Below are 25090 nucleotides of genomic sequence, written 5' to 3' on the forward strand. Positions count from 1 at the left end.
ATGTTCTATTACATAAACTCCCATGACACAAAATACTCCTTTTATGTGGGGAAAACAAATTACTGAAACAAGGCCAATCCCAATCACTCTGAATAAAAAACTTGCTGCTGTATACTAAATCTGATTTTTTTTAAACATTTAAAAGGAAGCATGTCATATCAGGTCACATGCTAATTGTTACAGTATAATGTATGAAAATACGCTCCTATGGACATGTTGTCCCATTGATATAACTAGTTTTTACCTGGATTAGTTATATTGGCTCTGACTTCAGCCTTTCTGTGAAATTATTGAAAGACCTGTGGAGCTTTTTTGGTGTGAAGATCATAACAACCAAACTCACCCTTCAAGATCATGGTATTATCCCTTCATTTTCATTTTCACTTTCTCTAGCTGGTCATAGGCAGGTGCAATTTAATGGACAAAAACATAAATAAGAAGGATGTTACTTCACTTTCACCTATGGGATTTCTAGCCCCTGCCAAAAGTTAAGTATCATCACATTGAAAAAAAATGCTTTCAATTAATTGCTTTCATGTTTTATTACATTACCTAATACAGTGCTTGTCAACCTTTTTGTGGCCATGACCCTATAATAGCGGCTAAATAAAATTGTGTGACACCCCCCTCAGAAGTGGAAAATAATGATTCACCTATGGAAAGCCCACCCAGAACCCCCCCAGAGATGCAGCATAATTATTCACCTATGGAGTACCCACCCAACTTATGACCCTAAATGTGTTTTTTTTATGTTCCAACATTTTTTATTGATAGTAAATAAGCACACATTTCCAACTAACAGGCACATTTATAATACAAGATGCAGATGCGTGATCTTCTTAAACAGAAAGAAACTGTCTACCATCAAACTTTTCTTCTATTTTCTCCCCCCTCCCCCCATCTTCCCTCTTACAAATGTGTTTTTTTTTTTACCCCTTTGGGGTCCCAACCCACAGTTTGGGAAGCTCTGACCTAACATCATAATATGATTTTAATTTTATTTCACAATTTGCAAATTGCCAACCAGTGTTTATGCATGAATGACTATAACCTGCACAGAGCAGTGTGCAGCTTCGTATTTGTTGGGCAGACTGGATGGACCGTGTGGGTCTTTAACTGCCATCATTTACTGTGTTACTGTGACTTAGGGGATGTAAAAGACCTACAACATGCTACCCCAGACTCTGCAGTACTCGCCAGTGAGCCTTCTCAGGAGTAAACCCCATGCTCTGGAATTTACTTCCAGGGGGGCTACGTCTAACTCGAGACTGCTTCTACTTCAGGAAGCAGGTGAAAGCTTGGCTCTTCTCCCAAGCCTTTAATACTTTGTGTGACTGACTACACACCACTCTGCCCCTGGACTTGTTTGCTACACACCCTGTAAACTTAGATCAGTTCCTTAAATCTTGTTTAACTGTACATACTGTAGAACTTGCCTTGAGTTTAGCCACTCATCTATTTATCCCAACTGACTCTGTACCACTCATCTTGTCCCCATTTGCACTTGGCCCCTCAGCTATATGGTAAACTGTGTTGTAGAAAATCATTTGCTTCATATCTATGTCATTTGAATGTTCTAATGCATGTTTATTAGATGTTTAATTAGTATTATGCTGACTTTGTATTATATCTCTGTTTGAAGTGTATATTTTATACTGTTTCATGGTAGTCCTATTATTAGGTTTCAATTTGCTGTTTTCAAGTTTACCTCATTTATTGTATTTGTTTATATTTGGTCATTTTTACTATTGTTATGCTGTTAACAAAATTGTAAGTTTTATGCTAAACTGTTCCTTCTGTACACCCCCCCTTGGGTGAATCTCTTCATAAAGGCAGTTAATAAATCCCAATATATACATTTAAACACATACCAAGCTGGACGGACTTTAATTTCAAATGCCTTTTTGAGGGACATGTAACAAGGGAATGAAGGAAACGGCTAAAAGCTCCTGCAAAGGCCCTGTACTATATTTTGTTAAAAAGGGAAGGTGTTCTTTCACCCTGAAGAGAGTGGATTGACAGGACTGTCCTTGTCAGTGCATGTCTCGGTGTCCCTACAGCTTACACCTGCAGTGTTTGGATAGGCAGCGCACACCCCTCCCGAAGTGACTGTAATGGGCGATGCCGCCTGGGATCCTAGGAGACGCCCCTGGAGTGTCCCGGCTGCAGGGCGCATAAGATTAGCGGGGCGGGGGGGGGGGGGGGGGGGGGGGCAGTTGCCTCAGCATCCTGAGCGCAGGAGAAAGCGGAGATGCTGCACTGGAATGAGGAAGTGGAGCGGAGAGGGGAGGCGGGACCCAGAGCCCTGCTCCAGCCCGGAGCAGCAGCAGCGGTAGCAGCAGTGGCAGCGCATGGAGCAGCGGCAGCAGGGCAGTGGGAGAGCGCCGCGCAGCCAGCCTCGGGGAGAGCAGGTACTGACAGCCAGACACACGTGCGCTTCTTGCCGGCACTTTGACGGGGATGGGGCACCTGTATGAGCAGTAGAAAGTTTAATCGGTGGGAGAACGGAGAGGATCCCTCGGAGGTGGGGGATGGGGGAGATTGAAGGTGCCAGGGACCATTCGATCCCTTGCCGCTGTTGGGCGTGAAGGTTTTTACTAGTGTCAAAGAAATAGGCAGGTGCATTGTGCCCCTCAATTTTATGTTCTCTATTTTCTTGAACTTTTGCTTTGGCAGGCGTTGAAATAGGTTATGGATAGACTTGACCAGTCAGTAGAAGAAAAATGTGTACACTAGAGCTGTTAAACCACAGTAAACTGAGGGAAAAACAGTCTGGTAAAATGTAAGAAATAGGGAACAAGCAAGGAGAGCTGAGCAATTTAAGGAAGTCGTTGTGAAAGAAAACTGGAAATATTACAAAGGCTTAGCAAACTTGTTTTTCCTATTACAGCCCACTCTGTTGCAGCCTTCTGGCTGGGAAATAAGGACTTTTAAAATATCCGGAAAGAAAAATGCAAAGTTTAGCCTGTTACTTCTCTAAAGTTTGAGTTAGGGGGATGGTAACACTTTTCTTGCTGTAAATAACTGTAAATTGCTCTCCATCTTAATTAATCCTAGAAGAGGTTGGATGATCAGAGGATTTTATTTTACCTCCCTCCCCCCAATCCTCTGAAGATCAGGTTAAAAAACAATTGGTGGAACACAATAAAAAAAATACTTATAAAGGTTACAGAAAAGAAAACAGAGCAAGGTTTCCTCCTTCCCCCAAAATGCTATGCAGGTGCTGCTGCTGTTCCTTGCAGGCTGCTGTCAGTTGGAACATTTGCACTTTCAGGGGCAGACCACGAAGGGGCCGGTTTCCGCGAAACGCTGCTTTCGGGTTTCACCTTGCCTTTTTTTTTTTTCTTCTTCCTTTGCAAGTGTAGTACCAACAGCAGATCCCTGGCAAGATGTCAATCTCTCGTTATGTTTTTCGTTTTTAGGGGAATGACTAGTCTGAGGAATAGTGCTTTTTTTTTTTTTTTTTTTTTTTTTGCCTCTCTGAGCGGTTGAGGCGCTCTAGTTTCGGAAACCCTCCTGCTTGTGTTTGAGGCGACTGACCTCAAACACTTTTTTGCATCAGGTTAGCTGCCTTGGAAAAGTGACTAATGCTGGTAGCCTACGTTGTTTCCCCACTTGCTTCGTGCCTTCTGCCCTTCTTTGCTAAAGTATTGTGCATGCGTGAGTGACCCTGGCCACTGTTCAAACTTTGCAGAAGTTCTTCAGTGCATCACTGTTTGGGCACTAGGCGAGTGTTCGTTATTAATTTTTGTGTTTTTGATTACACGTGTAGTTTTAATGAGAGGTTTAATTCCCTCAATTTTGTCAGGGTCCAAACAGCATTAACCCACATCGCCATATTTATACAGGTTTTCAAAGAGACAGCTTATGGCTCAGATCTTAATAAAAAAAAGGTCTTAGAAGAGACACGGCTTTCCCCACAGACACAATAGCCCCAAATATTTTCTGGGGTACCGGGGTGACTTTATAAAGTATTTCCTGCACTTTTCAAATTTGTGAGAAACTTTGTGTGGGGCATACACGTGTGAAAAGTAGGCACACTGGCAACAGGGGCGGAGTTGCATGTACGTTGGAAAGTATCCACCTGCCTTCAGAAAGTACACGCAGAAGTTTATATCTGCTTCAGAGCAGGGGTGAAAAGCATCTGTGCTACTGGGGCTCTCAGTTATTTTAAAGGTACATAGGGCTTGTGTTGCTCCGTTATCATCCCTCTCCTCCACCTGTGCATTTGGCTCAGATGTTATAATGGATATCTCGGTTGGGCTGATAAAATATACGTGTTTAATTCTTCCATCATCATAGTCTTATGCAGGTGAGCGCGGACAAGAAAACATTACGAACGAGCACACAGATCCTGGATTGTAGGACTTATTTAATGTTTCCTCAACTCTTCCACATATCTCTGTTTCTTTCGCTGCCACCGCACCAGCCTTTCAGAACACCTCGGAAAATTCTGTCAGCTTTAGGTGCAACTTAGTAAACTTGAAAAAGCTATTCACATGCATTACTTTTTGGGAAGCATGAATGTTTCCTGTACAATGGAGGAGGGGAAAGAGACACTTCCTATGGGCTGGGAGTTGTCCTTTCTGAAGTTGTTCAGTGGAGTTACCATAGTACATACGTACATCGTTTGGATCTAGCAACATGCTGCTACAGTGAAAGTGAGGGCTGGCTAAGGCCTTCCTTATTTTGACACAACCGATTTTGTGTTAGAATTCCTTTATTAATTACATTTTTAAAACCTTTGTTCTGAACCGGGCCAAGCCCTGTCTTTTATCTGACTCTATCTCCATCTGGCTGATCACTTCCAACCCTATAGAATAACATGGATACTATTGCACAGGATAAAGGTATTTTAAAACCATTCAGAAAACATGCATTGCACTAGAGAAAAGCATACACATTTGTCATGTGGACCACGCGCAGAAACATTATACATACCACAAAGTCTGAATGAAATGTGGACCTGGAAATTACTGGTGCGCTTTTCTTTCCTTCTGCCTAATATGAAGAGCAATCCAGTAGGAATTGGGCTTGCACCTGCTCAAAATTAATAAAAAAAAAAACAGAATTCGTATTCCTTACAGTCTTTCAAAATTGTATGGGATTTAGATATGGGATTAAAAATAAAGATACAGTGAAACCAAAACCATTTGTTTACATAAAAGATGAAACAGATGTAGCAGTGATCAAACTGCTAATTTATTTCTAATGTTTGATTCTATCGTAATTTAAAAGAAAACTAGTTCTTTTTGGAAAATATATTTTCCTGAGAAATATTTATCAGCACTACCATTATAATTTTTACAGTGGAAATAAGTAACTCCGCTATATATCGATATATTTGTACATAGTGTGTGTGTATGTATGTATGAATAAATATATATATATATATATATATATATATATATATATATATATATATATATATATATATATATATATATATATATATATATATATAAAATTTTGTCTATCATATCTACTGGAGTTCGCTAAGAATGGTTCAGATTTGCTTGCTAAGATGTTGCAGAGGTAGGTGTGTGTGTGTGTTTGGTAGTGAAGAACTGTACATTAAGGTTTAGCCTCCTGTAAACATAGTTCTTAACAGAAACGGAATTCATATCTTGAATGGGGTGAAACAGAACCAAACAGATACAGATCCAACCAAGACTTTGTGAACTTTGGTTTAACGCAGAGATGTAAACATGGAAAGAAAAGAGGGAGCAGATGTCGATGGCGGAAAGTTTCTTTTAAAGTCCCGTAGGAAGCTAGCTGTAAGGAACCCTGTGCTTTTTTCTTGTTAGATGGAAAGGATTCTGTCTCTTAGTCGGCGACTGTGACACCCGGTGAAATAAAAGTGACGTTGCAGTAGTCTGACTTGTAGGACCTGAAGCATATATGTGAACTCCATGTTAAAACATAAACAATCATAAAATGAGAGAGTTCACCTATAGGCTCGAATCGCCCAAATACTTCAGGTGAAAGTCCTGCTGGAGGTTTGTTTGCACATTGCAAACAACTCTCAGCATGCTGCCACTTTTGTATTCTGTCTCAAATTAGATATTTCTTTCCATCTGAAAAAGGGATCAATCTCTGTGAGAAAAAAAAAAGAAAATACACGAGCAAAGTCCATCGGGGGATACAGAAACTGAAATGCCACTTGCTGGTGGTGAATTGTGCTGTCTGCTTCGGGGACCAGAGGACCTGCTGCAGTGCTTTGTTATCACTTGGCAGGCGTGGAGAGCGGGGACCCTTAACTGTGGTCGTAGGTGACAGCTCTGTAGGTATTGTGGGGCTTGCGTACCCCCAGTATTGAGCAAATGCCCTAAATTTTGTTCAAGGAGGGGGTAATTTGTGATAGGTTAAGCACCCCCAATCATTCTGAAGAGTTGGCTTCTATATTTGTGGTACTCTTCTCAGCCTTGGACCCTGCTGCTCCACTGCTTTACCTGGCAAACCCCCTCAAACTTAACCATCGCTTTCAAAATAACGGCAGATCCTACTCTCGTTTTGTCCCCCCCCCCCCCCCCCCCCCCCCAGTTTTTGTACCCGGCCCCAGTTCTGGGGATTGCGTGGGATTGCGACAGAGAGGTGCTGAAGTGAGAATTTCTATCCCTATTAGTTCTGCTCAGTTTTGTTTGCGTGAAAGAACCCGATGCGGAAACAGCTTGCAGCGCGCCTTAAAAGTATGCGCATTGGCTTTTGATAAGACGCGGACAGTTATTATTCTCTGGTTCTAGTAGCTCAAGCTTCCGGGCAGAGCAGCCTTTGACTTTTCTTAGGGCTGCACGCAGCTGCGTGCTTTGTGAAACTGGTTTGAGAAAGCCTGTATGTGCTAATTTTGATCATAGGTGAACCAGGCGACGTGAATAGCACAAAGCCTGGCCATGTCTCGCCTTTTAACTGCTTTGTACTCTTCTCACTGCTAAATACGTCCACCGACAGGGCTGTAAGTCTAAAAATCTATATATTTGTTATACAAGCGGTAAAAATAAAACGGCAGAATAGTCTGCAGCCTTTGAAACTTAGCTACCGAAACAATATTGCAACGCGCCGATGTTTCATCCCTTTTAATTACTATTTTGTACGTTTGAGGCAAACTGGTTTCCTTTCACATTTGAAAGGACATTTCGGTGTGTCCGTGTGCTGCATATGACAGTGATAAAGGACAGACACCAATCCCAAACCTTAGTATCCTCAGAGTGAAAAAGAGGATGCCCTCCCCCTCCAGCAATGATCTGATTTGAGTGAAGAAAGCACAAGCTGACTAGGTACGGGTGAAATCTACTATTAATCATTTCTGTAGCGCTACTAGACATACGCAGCACTGTACACATTATATGCAGGTATTTTTTCTGTCCCTAGAGGGCTCACAATCTAAGTTTGGTACCTGGGGCAATGGAGGGTTAAGTGACTTGCCCAAGGTCAAAAGGAGCTGCAGTGGGAATGGAACCCAGGTTGCCAGGATCAAAGCCCACTTCACCAACCATTAGGCCACTTCTCTCACATTTCATTTCCTTGCCCTGCATTGGATCAGAAGACAGAAATAATTTTATCAAATACTATGAGTGTATCTCAGGTTGATAGCCAGTGAAGTGTTATCAGTTTGCTTCATTATTCGATTATTGGTTTAAGAAAGTATTGGCAATGAATGTGACTATGCTGAAACCAAAACTGTGAAACCACTCTTCCAAAATTGTATCAAATGTAACTGCCTATTTGTAGTTGGTATTGTGGCAAATTGCTGACGGCCCTGTTTGTGATGCCAGTGTTTGGTCATGAGGAGTATGGCCTGAGCAGAGTGGTGGTTCACCCTGTTGAGCAGACTGAATGGACTATGTGGATCTTTATCTGCTCTCATTTACTATTTATTTATTTAGAACATTTATATCCCACATATTCCCAACATAGCAGGCTCTATGTGGCTAACAATTTATAAAGAATGAACATCAAACAAATGCAAGGGCGGAACAAAGAAGGGGGGGAACAACATGGGAAGCCAAGGAGGGACGGCAGGAAGTTAAGGAACAGCTGAGTAGGTTTGATCAAAAGATGAGTCTTCAGGAGTTTCTTAAACAGGGCGTGGTCAGTAGCTTCCCTTAATGCGGATGGCAGAGCATTCCAGTATCGTGGACTCATAAAGCAAAAAGAAAAGGCGAAGAGCAGTTTGTACCGTACATTCTTGCAGTTAGGATAGTGGAGATGTAGATAAGTACGGGACGGCTTCTTGGAGGGAGGTCAATCAGGCTGAACATATAAACTGGAGCATCCGCGTAAACGATCTTGTGGGTTAGAGCACAGACTTTGAATTCGATACGCTCTTTGATCGGTAGCCAGTGGAGCTTCTCTCGTAGAGGTTTCGCTGCTTCAAACCGAGATTTACCAAATAGTAATCTCGCCGCTGTGTTTTGCGCCGTTTGGAGCTTCTTTAGGGTTTGTTCTTTGCATCCGGTGTAAATCCCATTACAGTAGTCAAAATGGCTCAAAACGAGGGAATGGATTAGAGTCCAGAATAGGTTGAATGGAAGGAACTGCTTGATACGTCTTAGTGACCGCATGGAGAGGAACATTCGTTTTAGAAGAGCTGAGACCTGAAGATCGAGGGTCAGGTGCGAATCCAGAATGATGCCAAGGAGCTTCAAGTTATCTGTAATAGCGAGGGAGTAGTGCAGCGTAGAAATTGTGTCTGGGATAGATTTATTGAATTGGGAGGAGAGAATGATGCATTGGGTTTTTTCCTGATTTAGCTTGAATTTAAATGCGTTCGCCCAATTGGCCATGAGGGCAAAACTATTCTATATTGCATCAGTGATTTCAGATAAAGAAGAGCGGAAGGGAATGTAGATAGTTACATCATCTGCATATATGTATGGGTGCAGGCCATGGTTGGATCTCCAAGGTGGTGAAATAGCGGAATGGACTTTGACCTGAGAGGATCGACATGAGAGAAATTCTCTAAACCATTCCAAGACATAACCACCAACGCCGAATTCAGATAGTAAAGACAGAAGGAGGTTGTGGTCCACCATGTCGAATGCACTGGACAGATCAAATTGCAACAGCAAGATGTTTTTCCCAAGTGATATTTCTTTCTTATAGTTGGAAAGGAGTGTGACCAGTACTGTCCCAGTACTGTCGTGAGACCGGAACCCGGATTGGGAGGCATGGAGAATAAAGAATTTATTCAGATAATCAGTGAGCTGTGAGTTGACCAAGCTCTCCATAGACTTGACTAGTAGCGGGATAGTGGCAACAGGGCGGTAGTTAGATATGATGCTAGGCAGGGCCTTCGGGTCCCTAGGGATTGGCGTAAGGAGAATGCTACCGTGATTGATGGGGAAGCGCCCTTGTTGGAGCATGAAGTTCAGATATGAGGTGAAGTCGTCAGTAAAACACTCTGGCGCCGACTGTAGCAGGTAGTTTGGACAGTTGTCCAGCTTGCAGTGCGTTTTAGAAAATTTGCGGAGACCTGGGCAAAGGTTGTCCAAAAGCGGTCAGCTGGACTGTGGTCAAGAGGAGGCACAAAGCATGTTATTATAGGGGCAATTCTAGAAATTAAGATGCCACAATAGGGCACACTTAGGGGCCCTTTCACAACACCGTGGTACAGCTACCATGGCATTGTCACAATCCAAATTGGGACTACTGCTGGGCTACTGCAGGAGCCCGGTGGTAGTTCCCACCTCCAGCGTGTGCTATTTCTGGTGTGACAAAAATATTTTTTAGTTTGTACCACCAGGGCTTACCCGGTGGTACTTGGGCAACGCTGTGCACTACCCAGTTACCACCAGGTTAGCGCAGGGAGCCCTTACCATCACCTAAATAGGTGGTGGTAAGGCACCCCCTGAAATGGTCGTGCTCCAATTCCTGTGATTAGCGGAGGGCCATTTTTGGGGGACTAAAAACCTTTTATCTACTGCACTAAAAAGGGGCCTCAGTGAACAGCAAATACATGTGCTGATGCCACCACAGGCTCCCTTTTGCCACAACTTGATAAAAGGGGCCCTTAGTGCCAATTCTGTAACATTTTTGAGGTGCACCTAACCCAATACAGAATACATGGGCAAAGTGGCTGTAGTGCACTGAGACTTAGGTGCGACCACTTATGCCAGGTCAGGCAGCATGCACAGCCAATAGTATTCTGTAGGTTGTGCACATTGCATGGCAACGCGCCAGTGACATGCCTATGCTTCACCCAAAGGTATGACCCACTTTTGGTTACGAGCTATGCAGGTTCTACACTAATTTTAAAAGCGGTGTCTGAAAAAAACCGGAACCCTTACATAATTCCAAATTACTTTATTTATTTGTTTGTTGCATTTGTATCCCACATTTTCTCACCTCTTTGCAGGCTCAATGTGGCTTACAATACAATACATCATGAATGAGAATACATGAGAAAGTATACATTTAGTAATAGCAGAAGTTTTTTGGGTGACATGATAATAATGAAACATGGTAGTATTTTAACAAGCAAACATAGTAAGAGATATCTAAGAAATATGTAAGAATTATAAAGAAAATGTACGTTTAGTAATAGCAGAAGATCTTGGGTAACATGATAATGAAAAAAAAACATGATAGTAGTTTGGCAAGCAAATATTGTAGGGGCATTTCTGGATGTGTGTACAGGAATTCATATTTGTTGATCATTGTTGTATGCCTTGTTGAAGAGATGAGTCTTTAGTAGACTTCGGAAGTTGGCTCGTTCATAGGTCGTTTTTAGGCTTCGCGGCAGCGCATTCCAGAATTGTGTGCTCAGGTAGGAAAAGGTTGACGCATGTGTTAGTTTGTATTTAAGACCTTTACAATTTGGGAAGTGAAGACTAAGGAACGTACGGGATGATTTTTTAGCATTCCTGGGTGGTAAGTCTATCAGGTCTGACATGTAGGCTGGTGCGTCTCCGTGAATAATTTTGTGAACTAGGGTGCAAATTTTGAACGTGATATGTTCTTTGAGTGGGAACCAGTGCAGTTTTTCTCGTAGGGGTTTGGCGCTTTCGTATTTTGTTTTACCGAATATGAGTCTAGCTGCAGTGTTCTGAGCTGTCTGAATTACAATTGTTTAAATGTTTAGGGGCCCTTTTACCAAACTATGGTAAAGAAAAAAATGGCCCTAGTGCATTCTTACATGGGTCAAATCTGTACAGTAAGGGGCCCTTTTACTAAGTGGCAGCAAGTTCAATGCGGGCTTACCGCATGCTAATCTGGAGCTAACGCTGACCCAATGCGGGCGCCAGTGGTAGTTCCAGCCCCAGCAGACACCATTTCTCATGCTAGTGGAAATATTCAAAAAATATTTCCACAAGTGCTAACCCAGCAGTAATCAGGCAGTGCCGCGTGCTACCCAGTTACTGCTGGGTTAGCGTGGGAGTCCTTAATGCCACCACAGTGGGTGGTTTTAAGTGCTCTCCCTTGCATGGCCACGTTGTAAAAGCAATCTTAGTCAAACCCAAGGAGTAGGGGGTGGACCAAGTAGTCTCGCCAGCCAAAGGTTGATTGAAGTAGCTTTATTTGCACTAAATATATGTATGTGACCCGACATAGGATCATATTTCGACTGTTCTACCATCTGCCTCAGGGGTCAAAATACTACAAGCAAAATAAAAAAACATTAAAAACATATAAGTATGGATCCAAGATGGCGATTGAAGCCCAACATTAAGGACTTTCCCCCGTGCTGGTAATGGGGAAAAGAAAGGGGAAGACTAAGACCTTTCCCTCCTCGAGCCTGGTAGAAACCCCTACCTCGCGTCAGGCTATTCTGGACAGTTTTGGAGTTCAAAAGCTGGGAGAGCCGTCACCTATTTCGATGGGTTCCACGGTGGTTGAGGCGGACCGCAGCATTGAGGGAGTTTCACTCAGTCCCCTCTAACACAGCCCTCCCACGACCCGGAAGCAGTTCTTTGGCGATGGGGTTACAGCAAGTTGAGGCGCCTGGAATGGAGCAAGCTTCTCTAGCTGAGAGAGGAGGACCCGTCGCTATGTTGTCCCTGGGGAGATTAACATCGAGGAGAGGCAAGTCGATCAACCCTCCTCTCATCTCACCCAGAGGGAATGGTGTTTTGGGTAGACCGGCTGTGGTGACAATGGAGTCGCTATGGGATGCAATCCAAGGTTTGAACGCTTCCCTTCTACAGGTTTCTAACTCCTTTAGGGGAGAGATTTTGGAACTGAACCAATCTTATCAATCCCTGTCTGGCAAGATTGAGATGCAAATTACTAAAACAAACACACTAGAAGGTGAAATTAAGCAGTTACGGAATATTGCCTCAACAGTAATCAGGGAAAAAGATATTCAAGCTCGTAAGCTTGAATATTTAGAAAATCAAGGACGAAGGAACAACTTGAGGTTTTTAAACTTTCCTAAATCACCTGTAATTTCAGCTCTTGATATGTTAAAGAAATACTTTGGTGAAATATTGGGAATTCCGGCTGAGGGCTATCCACCCATAGTCAGAGCCCAATATATAATGGGACTTCAAGACCTTTAAACGAACCTCAACCTGATTTAAATTTGACAGAATTTTTGGAAAGTTCTTTAGAAATTATAACAGAATGGACTACCCTCCTAGTGACTTTTGCCTTAGAGTTGGGCAGAAATAATATTTTTCGTTCTTATTTTCGACATATAAATGCTGTTTTTCTGGGATCTAAAATTCAGATTTTTCCTGACTTGATAAGGGACACACAAAAAAGAAGGAGAGAATTCTTGGCTTTAAAATCAAGAGTTCTCAACTTAGGTGGATTGTTTGTATTAAAATTTCCTTGTAGATGTTTAGTGTCTCTAAACTTGATTAATTATCATGCTTATAATCGAAAGAGAAAAACGCCTATATTGTGACCCAAATCGGGAGATAGACGTTTATCTCCCAAAAACGAATAAAGCGGTATAATCAAAAGCCGAATTTGGACGTTTTCAACTGCACTCCGTCGCGGATGCGGACAACGTTGATGGGGGCGTGTTGAAGGCGTGGTGAAGGCGGAACTGGGGCGTGGTTATCTGCCGATCAGAGATGGGCGCCTTTCGCCGATAATGGAAAAAAAATATGCGTTTTTAGCGAGAATTTAGGGCACTTTTCCTGGACCCTGTTTTTCCACAAATAAGGCCCCCAAAAGTTCCCTAAATGACCAGATGACCACTGGAGGGAATCGGGGATGACCTCCCCTGACTCCCCCAGTGGTCACAAACCCCCTCCCACCACAAAATATGCTGTTTCACAACTTTTTATTTTCACCCTCAAATGTCATACCCACCTCCCTGGCAGCAGTATGCAGGTCACTGGAGCAGTGGACTTCAGGCAGGTGGACCCAGGCTCATCCCCCCCCCCCCACCTGTTACACTTGTGCTGGTAAATGGGAGCCCTCCAAACCGCCCCCAAAACCCACTGTACCCACGTGTAGGTGCCCCCCTTCACCCCTTAGGGCTATAGTAATGGTGTAGACTTGTGGGCAGTGGGTTTTGAGGGGGATTTGGGGGGCTCAACACCCAAGGGAAGGGTGCTATGCACCTGGGAGCTGTTTTACCTTTTTTTTTTTTTTGTAAAAGTGCCCCCTAGGGTGCCCGGTTGGTGTCCTGGCATGTGAGGTGGACCGGTGCAGTACGAATCCTGGCCCCTCCCACGAATAAATGTCTTGGAGTTATTCGTTTTTGAGCTGGGCGTTTTCGGTTTCCATTATCGCTGAAAAACAAAAACGCCCAGCTCAAAAAAAGATAAACGTCCATGTTTTTTTGAAAATACGATTCGGTCCGCCCCTTCACGGACCCGTTCTCGGAGATAAACGCCCATGGAGATAGGCGTTTCTGTTCGATTATGCCCCTCTATGTATTCTTTGACCCCAAGAAACTGCTGGAATTCATTAACTCTAAAGAAGGAGTTAGGGTTCCCTTGGCTACACCCATTAGTTAAAACTATGCTGTATGTCAGCTGCGAGTGTTTGTAGGCTCTCTACTACTTCATTGATGTACATTTTTTTCTGTTTCTTTTTTAAGTTTTTCCCTGGTATCTGGATCCAAAATATTGTGGACAAAGTTGATGTATAATTTTGTTAGGATATTTTTCTTTTTCTTTTCAATTTTCAGATATTGCCTATACATTTATGTTTAATATGTGAATGTAAAATTTAAAAAAAAAAAAAAAAAAAAAATATATATATATATATATATATATATATATACATAAAAACATGTAAGTATAATATACCCATCTACCCAATACTTGCAGACCTGAACATGTATACTCTGGAGGAAAGGAGAAACAGGGGTGATATGATATAGACGTTCAAATATTTGAAAGGTATTAATCTGCAAACTAACCTTTTCCGGAGATGCGAAGGCAGTAGAACGAGAGGACATGAAATGAGATTGAAGGGGTGGGGGGGGGGCAGACTCAAGAAAAATGTCAGGAAGTATTTTTTCACGGAGAGAGTAGTGGATGCTTGGAATGCCCTTCTGCGGGAGGTGGTGGAAACAAAAACGGTAACGGAATTCAAACATGCATGGGATAAACATAAAGGAATCCTGCTCAGAAGGAATGGATCCTAAAGAGTTTAGACGAGATTGGGTGGCAAAGCCGGTGGCGGGAGACGGAGATGGTGCTGGGCAGACTTATACGGTCTGTGCCCTGAAAAGGACAGGTACAAATCAAAGTAAGGTATACACAAAAAGTAGCACATGTGAGTTTATCTTGTTGGGCAGACTGGATGGACCGTGCAGGTCTTTTTCTGCCGTCATCTACTATGTTACTATGTTACATTTGTGTTTAATATGTGAATGTAAAATTTAAAAAAAAAAAATATATATATATACATAAAAACATGTAAGTATAATATACCCAGCTACCCAATACTTACCCAGGCGACTACGTCATTGACCCAGACTATATCTCCCATCCTGCTCCCCTCTCCACTGCCTATCTCTATCTACGTATCCCTTTTATTATTCTGTTATACTTAACTTATACCTTCTCTACCAATTTGCTGTATTCCCTATTACTATGTAAGCCGCATTGAACCTGCTTTGAGTGGGAAAGCGCGGGATACAAATGTAATAAATAAATAAATAAATAAATATAATAACCATAACAATAAGTGTAAACATAAACAATGTAAAAATATAATAACCATAATAAAAGTATAAAATGAACTCAGGTGGTAACCAATGGTCAGTGTGAGAACGTAAATAGAATAACCCCTACTCCTTGGGTTTGACTGATGTTACACACGTGGGGGGTTCTTTGCTGTTTTGAAGAGCAATCTTAGTGCATGGCCATGCCTTTTTGCAGCCGTTTTCCCTGCTGCAGTAAAAAGGTCCTCAGCACATGGCAAAAACGGCCTCTGCCACTACGCCAGGGCCCTTTTTACCACAGGGGTAAAATGGCCAATTTTTCTATTTTCTTTATTAATTGCCATGCACTAATTTTCCCATCAGCGTGTGAACCCCTACCACCACCTGTTTTGTAGGTGGTAGGGACTCATGCGCTTACCACTCATTAATCGGTTAGCGCACGGCAATGTAGCTGCACAGAGCACACCCACCCACCCCAGCACTAGAAATACATTTTATTTTTTAGCACGTGGGTAGCACGCACTGATCCTAAAATTACTGTGGGACGCTTGAGTGTGCCCCATGGTAAGGCATTCTTAGCTGCAGTAACACGCGTTAGTGCTTACCACAGCTTAGTAAAGGGCCCCTTAGTATGACCTCTGAAAATACATTAGTCCAACCTTTATTAGGAAACTCCCTTAGCAAATGTTTTTGCACCGTGTGCCGTATTTTCTCACAAAGCTTTAGCTACAACTTTATCTTTTTCGCTAAACAGCATTTTGCTAAAACAGATCTTAATGGTCACTTCCTGAATGATGTCATTTGGAAAACAGGGATCATCCAGTTTTTGCAGCATCTTGCAGTAACATCTGCTGATAATAGTAATAATTTCTTTTTATAATAGTACATTTGTTTTGGGGTTATTTGGAAAAATGTTGGGGTCCTGTGTTTTTCGGACACCGTGTAGAATAGTGCTATGCACTTCCACATGAATGAGCCACTTAATGTTGCCAAGCTCACATTCAAATGCCAGTAATTTATAAACATGGCACACAGTGGTGCCTTACTGGGCATGCCTTACAGAATTGCCTTTCACATTACTATGAATTCCATCACTTCTGGCCCAAGCTTAGAAATAGATTCAGATGCAGTTTGTGCTTCCATTGACAAGTGTGGATATTTGTCCCAGAACAAGCAGGCACAGCAGACATGGCATTATCCCTTTTTACTGTTCTGTGACAGTGGGATTGCTGGATGAATGTGTCTGTGGTGGCAGAAATTGCAGTGCGTACTTACCCTCTTTTTGTAAGTTGCAGTGCAAGCAGCTCTAGCAGTTGCCTTTACTTCCTTATTTTTTAGTTTATTTTCTTAAATTCTTTTGTTTTGCTAAAATCTATGAGCTATTTAATGCAAGTGCAGGGGTCATTATTTGACCCAGACATACACTTGAAAGCACAGACACATGTATACGTACGCATGCACACACATACAGACAGACACCCTCTCCCTCTCTGCAGTACAAGCTTGTCTTTTCCTGTAACTCAAATGCGTGCTTGCATCGACCAGGCAAGTGGATTGGAATGAGGGTCGGTTTTTTCCCCGCTTCTCCACTTCCTCTGTTAGGCTGCTGTTCCCACAGGCAGTGTGATTCAGCCTGCACTGAAATCTAGAAAGTCTGTTCTATCCCCAGGTGAACAGATGTAAATTGCAGAGTAGGATGGGGCTTTTTCCTGTGTGTTTGTGTCAGTGTGTGCACACATGTGTGAGAGAGAGACCATAGTATCTTGAACTCTTGCACATCAGTTTGGCTGGACTTGTGTCGGAAATTGGTTAAAGAGTTCCTTTGACAAAATTCTGCCAAACTCTAGATCTGACTATAAGTGGTCAAATTGATTTTTTTAATCAATTAATATACTGGACATCTTTTAGAGACGGTGTTCCTGGTCTAAGAACCATGCAAAGCTGCGAACAATAAATTAGCAGCACCATTCTGGAGATACGTGGCATTTGGGTTAGCTCCTATGAATAATCTCTCATACACTCCCAGATTTTACATCCGGGGAAGCTTTTCCTGATTCACAATCTATTTGGAAAACTGATCCAGTTAAAGGGTGAAGTCTCCCTTTCTGTGGGTTGGTCTGACTAGCAAAACCTAGTCTACCTTAGTGACAGTGGAAAGGAATTGGTTGGGCATACCATCACTTCATGCTGGATTTACCCCCCCCCACCCCCCCCCACCAATCAAAACACCAATTCTCATTACTACGTCACTGGAAATGAAGCATTCACTTTTATTCTTGTTCATGTAGTCAGCAAAACACTGTCATTGTACATGGCTTGTACTTATGTCAGACAGTCATGTACTTTCTCACCTTAGGAAGAATCACATCAGTGTTGAACAGAGTGTCTATCTTCCTGACTGGGAGATGGCCTGTTAAACCAATCAATTGTAATTTGATTGCACAGTTCTCATACTGTCCATAGCGCCTTGCGCGAATTTCTTCAAAGAGGAGGTAAATAAGCTCTAATAAATAAATAAATAAATAAATAAAACCCAGATGTGGTTTGCTCTACCCAGTTGAACATTCCCATGTGAAGTCTTCTGTAGTAAATTCAGATCAGTTTGCTCATTTCTGATGTTTAAATTCTGAAGCTTCAGGATAAATTGACCCTAGAAATTAGAGGTTTCCCTCCTCTTGATATAGCAGATCCCTCCTTCCATTTTGCCTGGGATTCAATCAGTCTTCTTTCTCTTGTTTTGTACTGTTAACTGAATTTCATTTGGAGAAACTTCTCTCATTGCCTGCAAAAAATACCTTTTCAGATGACATATTCCACCTCTCCCTTCCCCAAATTACTAAAATCCTGCTGGTTTTACTTCTCTAGAGTGTTCCTGGAACTGATAAATCTTAGTTTTTCTACTGGAATGGTTTCTATTAAATGGCAACACTCTTTGGTGCATCCACGGTTAAAAAAAACATTGGGGTCCTTTTACCAAGGCACGCTAACAGATTTAGTGTACGCTTATGATTAGGGTGCGCTAAATGATAAGACATCCATAGGAATATAATGGGTGTCAGAGCATTTAACGTGTGCTAAATCCATTAGCACACCTTAGTAAAAGGACCCCATAGTTTGGATAAATTCAACCTCACCAATTACTATGCCATATCAAATCTTCCTTTTTGTAGCCAAATTATTGGAAAAGGCTATTGTGGAGCAAGTTAGTAAATTTTGGGAGGGGAGTAATTTATTTCTCCCACATCAATTTGGTTTCTGTAGAGGGCATGGTATGGAAATAATATTGGTTAGTATGCTAGACAAGATCATAGCTTTTCGGGGCAGTCCTTTTGATTCAGTTGGATCTAAGCTTAGCATTTGACATTATTATTATGAAGACTGGAGCAAGCTGGTGCTACTGGGATAGCTCTAAACTGGTTCCATTCTTCTTCTTCTTTTTTTTTTTTTTTTTGTAACTTTGTGTGGGTGGTTCTGTCTTTGACACATGTCCTTTAAACTTTGGAGTTCCACAGAGATCTGTACTCGCTTCAGCCTTAACATCTTTATTGTACCCCTGGTGACTTTGATACAAGATCGCAGGATGAGCTCAGATTTCTATGTGGAAAACATTCAGCTTATTATAGTGCACAATACCTGGAATTCTGTTTTTCAACAGCAGCTGAATGATAAGTTGGACAGGGTGACTGACTGGCTAGCAGATTAAAAGCTAGTCTTAAACTCTCAAAAATGTGAGGCACTTTGGATCTCCAGCAATAGGGACACTGCAGTTCAGCCTTTTATTAAGATTAAGGGTTCTGCTGTTTCCTCAGGTGCCACCTAGGATAAGAATCTTTTTTTCCCTCTCAGATCTCTAAGATCCTTTATGACCCTCAAGAGGATCCACTCTGTAAAGCCTTTTTATAGACTTTGGTTCATGCTCTTGTCATAAATTGACTAGAATAATGTAACTCCCTTCATGCAGGAGCTCCTCATTATTTGGTAACGATTACAGCTAATTCAGAATACTGCAGGTCGTCTGTTCTAGAGTGCTAAGAAATTTGACTATGTGACTCCAGTTTGCTTCTTATTTCAAGTTATACTCTGTTTAAAATTGTGGTTCTGTCACATTGGTGGAAGCCTGTTTGAGCTGATAGTTGTTCAGTATCTAAACTGCTGCTACAAGTTAAGGGTCCATCTAGCCCAGTATCCTGTTTCAAACAGTAGCCAATCCAGGTCATGTTAAAGTGCCATCTGAACCTTTGAGAAGAAAAGTTTCTTTTGATACCATGGAACGTTTCATACGTTGCTATACTGTGGCATAAGTATTCATGGTACGATGACTGTTGATGTAATAAAAAGTAGAGATGTGTATTCACTTGTAATATTTCTCATGTCATGTCATGCCATGTTCAAATGAAAATGACAGGAAAATCCAAAAAAATTATTTTATGTGTTGTTAAAAGAGCACACTTTTTCTGACAGTGTGCACCCGCTTTGTGAATGATGGGGTCCTTTTACCAAGCTGTGGTGAAAGGGCCTGAGCTGATGTCAGCGCGTGTTTATAACGTGCGCTGAGGCTCCCTTTTACTGCAGCAGGTAAAAGGCTGTCTTTTTTTATTTAAGAAATGGCTGAATGCAAGCGAACCACACTAACCTGACGGTAACCGGGAAGCACATGGCACTGCCCAATTACCGCCAGGTAAACACCGGTGCTACAAAAATCAAAATATTTTTGTTGCGGCCGGAAGTGATGCATGCTAGGGTTGGGAACTACCACTGGGCTGCTGCAGTAGCTCGGCAGTAGTTCCAGATTAGCAAGCGGTAAGCCCACATTGGGCTTACTGCCATTTTATAAAAGACCCCCAATGTGCACTGGGTGTGAAAAGTGTGCTCTCTTTCAAAAGAGTGTCCTGTCCGCTCTTTTGGAAAAGTGTCTACTCTTTTCTAAATTGCGTGCACTCATAATGACATTATTCTCATATTAAAAAAAATACCACCCCCCTCACCAAATGAAATAAACAGTCCTGTAAACTGCACAGGAAATGACATGACACAAAGGGCCAGATCCTGTAGATGATGCCCAAAATTCAGCAGCTCTAAGCAACCTTTATAGAATAGTGCTTACCCCCTAATTCTATAAAAGTCGCCAAAAATTGTATGTGCAAATTTGAGTGCACGCCCAATTTGCACACACAATTTCATTAAATAAACTAATTAGCACTAATAACTGGCTTGTTAAGTAATTATTGGTAATAATTAGATGTAATTGGAATTTATGTGTGAGTAAAGAGGTGTGGTAGCCATGTTAGTCCACTTTTAAAGGTAATCAGATCGAACTGACGAAGAAGGGCAACCTTCGAAAGCTAATCAAGAAATGTATTAAGCTATGTCCAATAAAAAAGGTATCATCTTATTTTCTTTTCCATGTTTTCTTTTGTTTGATTTCTATTGATTACCTGTATGAGTAAAGAAAGAGGGCACACAAATAGGAGGGTCATGGGCAGAATGGGGTGTTCCTAGCATTTACACATATTATAGAATAAGGGGGGATATGCACCTTATTTAGGTGTGCATATTTGCACTATGTTTTAGGTGCGATTTCCAGGCGTAACCACACCTAATTTTAAGTGCAGCTTATAGAATAGCACTTCTTTTCAGTGCCACTTTTTTCAGCATCATATATAGAATTAACCTTTTACTGTCAGATTCTGTATATTGCGCCAAAGATCCACACCAAAATCCAGGCATATGCTATAACAATGCCAATCAGCATTTTTAACAGCTCATAACAAGCACTAATTGGCAATAATTAGAATTTACATGCACAACTTGCTAAACGTATTCTATAAATGAACTGTGCTTAAATTCTAATACATGCAGTTCAAAAGTGGCACGGCTATGGGCGGAGAAATGAGTGTTCCGTAGGCATTCCCAAATTTACGCACACTGGGCCATATTCTATAAGTGCAGGAAATTATGCCACATTTTCATTGGTGTAAATGGATGTGTGTAGTTTTAGGCGCTCGGATATCAACTAAGCATATTCTATATACCGCACCTATATCTAGGCACCACTTATAGAATACACTTAGGCAGAAATGTGGATTTTTAGGCACCATGTATAGAATCTGACCCTTAGTGCAGATTCCCATGCTTTACGCCTGCTGAAACCTGGTATAAATCCTTGTGCCGAACTGGTGGCAGTTAGGTGTGTAAATCCAAGGATTCTATAATGTGACTAATTTCTGGGAAGGCCCCTGACCTGCCCATGCCTCTCCTATGGCCATGCACATTAGAGAATAGGGCAAATGCACATGCAACTCCTTATTACTGCCAATTAAATGCCAGTTAACTCAAATTAACACCAATAATTCATTGTTTAGTTCCTAACTGACTAATTAGTTTACTCGTGCATTTAGGATCTGCGCCCAGATGTGGGTGACCTATATCAAATCAGGGGGAAACTTTGAGCAGTGCATAGCTAATAAAAACTCATCTTCATCTTTTAGATACTTAAGGGGGGCAAATTAGTGGCTTGTATGTACATTGTGGCTGATTTTTTTGGAGAGAAAATACCTGGGTTGTCTCCCCTTAGAAATGAGCTAGTAGAAGGTAGGCACATACAAGGCTTCCTGGTTGTGCATGTGGCCACTTGGAGGTAAAATACTGCGTGTAGGATCAGATTTAAATTTGGTCACCTGTTAAATTACAGAGAAGAATCTAGTTACTTCAAAATACAGCTGCTCGCCTAAGCTTTAGGCGATATAAGTTTGATCATTCAACACCTCTGTTGATTTTGTTTTCTGTCCAATAGGGTACACTGCCTTATTTATTTATTTATTTATTTATTGCATTTGTATCCCACATTTTCCCACCTCTTTGCGGGTTCAGTGTGGCTTACAATAAGATATGAATAGTGGAAATACAGTTGTACAGCTTGGTTATGGCTTACATTGTACATGTTATGCGAGTGAGTTCCTTCAAAAAAGCTGTAAAAAAATCCTAATAAAAAATGGTAATTTCTCTCAATGGAGGAGGGTGAATAGTGGAGTGCCTCAGGGATCTGTACAGAGACCGGAGCTATTTAACATATTTATTAATGATCTGGAAATTGGAACAACAAGTGAGGTGATTAAATTTGCAGGTGACACAAAACTATTCAAAGTTGTTAAAACACAAACGGACTATGAAAAATTGCAGAGAGACCTTAGGAAATTGGAAGACTGGGCATCCAAACAGCAGATGAAATTTAATGTGGACAAATGCAAATGATGCACGTTGGGAAGAATAATCTGAATCATAGTTACTTAATGCTAGGGTCCACCTCAGGAGTCAGCATCCAAGAAAAAGATCTCGATGTCATTGTAAACAATATGCTGAAATTTTCTGCCCAGTGTGTGGCGGTGGCCAAAAAAGCAAACAGAATGCTAGGAATTATTAGAAAAGGGGTGGCAAATAAGACCAAGAATACTATGAAGCCTCTGTATTGCTCCATGGTGCGACCTCACCTTATGTATTGCATTCAATTCTAGTTGCCAAATCTCAAAAAAGCTGTAACGGAATTAGAAAAGTTTCAAAGAGTGACCAAAATGATAAAGGGGATGGAACTCCTCTCAAGGCAAGGCTAAAGAGGTTAGGGTTCTTCAATTTAGAAAAGAGATAGTTGAGGGGAGATTTGACTGAAGTCGCCAAATCCTGAGAGGTGTAGAACAAGTGAAAGTGAATCAAATTTTTACTCTTTCAAAAAGTACAAAGAGTAGGGGACACTCAATGAAGTTACATGAAAATACTTTTATAATAAATTGGAGGAAATATTTTTTCACTCTAGTTAAGCTCTGAAACAAATGTTGCCAGAGGATGTGGTAATATCCATTAGTGTATCTGGGTTTAAAAATGGTTTGGAGAAGTTCCTGGATTAAAAGTCCATAGTCTGCTACTGAGACAGACATGGGGAAGCCATTGCTTGCCCTGGGATTGGTAGCATGGAATGTTGCTACTAATTGGGTTTCTGCCAGGTACTTTTGGCTTGGATTGGACACTGTTGGAAAAAGAATACTGGGCTAGATGGACCATTATGTTCTTGTGAAAGAGCTTCACTAGCTCCCAGTTTGTGCTCCAGTTGTGCTCATTTTGTGTTATTTACAAGATATTACTTGGTGCTGTACTAGATTACTTGACCTCACCTCTCAGGTTGCACTGGGTAGTCGCTTACTTAATCTTCAAATACTTAATTTTCCCTCTTTCAAGGACATCCAAAATAAGAAGGAATTGGAATCATCTTATTTTTTCAAGCTGTGTAGCTTTGGAATAATTTGTTTACATCTCTGAAATGGAATGAGTGTTACTTTTCCATTTGGAAAGGTTTAAAAACCTATTTTGGTTTCAAAAATATATCTGTGCCACTACTAGTTATTAATTGTATTGTGAGCCATGCACAGTCTATAATGTGATGAGATTCTTTTGTATTTTTATGTAAGCCACTATGGACTTTTGTTGGGAATAAATGGTTGATAAAAAAAGATGTCAACAATTTTTGGAAGTAAGGGTGCCTTTTACTAAGCTGCGCAGCAAATGAGACGAAGCCCTTAGGAATTGAATGGGCTTCGTTGCATTTGTTTCACTGGGAATCACTACTGCAGCTTAGTAAAAGGAGCCCTAAGACCACACGTTCAACAACTGGGAGCTTTATTCTGGTTGAATTTCCCTCAAATATATATTTTGTGATCTTGAACACTTAGGGGATCTTTTACTAAAGGTTAGCTCAAGTTATCTGCAGCATGTCCCATTTTATTCCTATGGGCCCTGCTGCAGCTAACTGGAAATACTCTTTAGTAAAAGACCCCCTTAAGACTTTTTTTAAATTCAAAATTGCCTATTTCACCACCTAAATCGGTTCCTCTTATGTCAACTTCTATTCCATAGAAGTAGTTGCTATTGGAGAATTCTTCTTTTCTTTTTCTATTTAATATAATTTCTTTGAATTGTATACTTGCCCTCCAATACTTGTGGACTTCAATGCCATAGAACAAGAATTGGTTTGACTTTATTTTCCTAATTATTGTGAAATATGGGTGCTATATTTTTCTGTGAGAAGAGTTTATATCTTGGAATTGTATTTGTAAATCCTTATAAATAAAACAAAAAAATAAATATTGAGATTAGATTAGGCACCAGGATGGGAAGGCCCCTCCCCTTAAAACTGGTAGATGTTTATGTGGATGGGAAGGAATTTCACTCCATCCTTCCAACAATAATTGGAATGGGAGCAGGCCCCAGTCCCAGCCCTTCTTCCCAAATACTTCCCTCACTTCCAGGCCTGCTGCTGTTGCTGACGATGGTGTGTGCTTAGGCCAACAGTGGCAGGATAATTGGTTAGTCAATAACCATCTCTAGAAAGCTGAGTGCAGGGCTATAGAGGGAACACACAGTCACAACTCTGTGGAAGTCCTGCCTCTTGTGTGGGTCAGCATGCAGAGGAGGGGGCCAAGCATCAGAGGGCCAGTGACAACATATTGTCTCTGCTTTCAGGAAGTGGTTATTCCCGTAGCCCGCAGCTTAAGCAGATACCAACAGTTGGTCTGCAGGGAGACAGTAGAGGCAACTTACCTGTGGACCCATTAGAATTTGATGCCAAAAGCAGTTCATTATTTCTAAATCATGGCCTGATTGCACATATATTTGAAACTGCAATATACGCCGCTATTGACCTAGGAAGGCCTTTTGTAACCAGGTAAAAGTCTTGAGTGGGCAATTGTCAGCCAGCTTATCCAAGTAAGAGGCTGTGTACTCAGGTGAATGAATTTGACAGTTGCCCTCTGCATAGATGACCCATGTTGCCTTATGTTTTCCCCTTGGTTTTAATTGCTGTGCTTGGAGGAGAACAGCTCTGCAGCCAGCTTCCTTTTAAGTGGGGCAGCCATTTATGACAGCCCTCATGGAGCCATTTTGGCTGTTGACATTATTACAATGATATGGAGATGCAGTAAACAAAGGGGCTTGGCTGAGGGGAAATAGGATTGAGGTCTATAGAATCCTGAATGG

At 41.5% G+C, this 25090-nt stretch overlaps 1 protein-coding gene across 1 annotated transcript in view; it reads left to right on the plus strand.

Moving 5' to 3' along the window:
• The first annotated feature begins 2341 nt into the window (after positions 1–2341).
• IKZF1 (IKAROS family zinc finger 1) overlaps positions 2342–25090 on the plus strand; it is a 423181-nt gene continuing 400432 nt past the window's right edge. The window contains 1 exon segment of the mRNA XM_030209530.1: positions 2342–2411. The gene's annotated coding sequence lies outside the window, so the exon portion shown is untranslated.

This window comes from Microcaecilia unicolor, chromosome 1 (genome assembly GCF_901765095.1).
Source record: "Microcaecilia unicolor chromosome 1, aMicUni1.1, whole genome shotgun sequence".
In the NCBI taxonomy this organism is placed as follows: domain Eukaryota; kingdom Metazoa; phylum Chordata; class Amphibia; order Gymnophiona; family Siphonopidae; genus Microcaecilia; species Microcaecilia unicolor.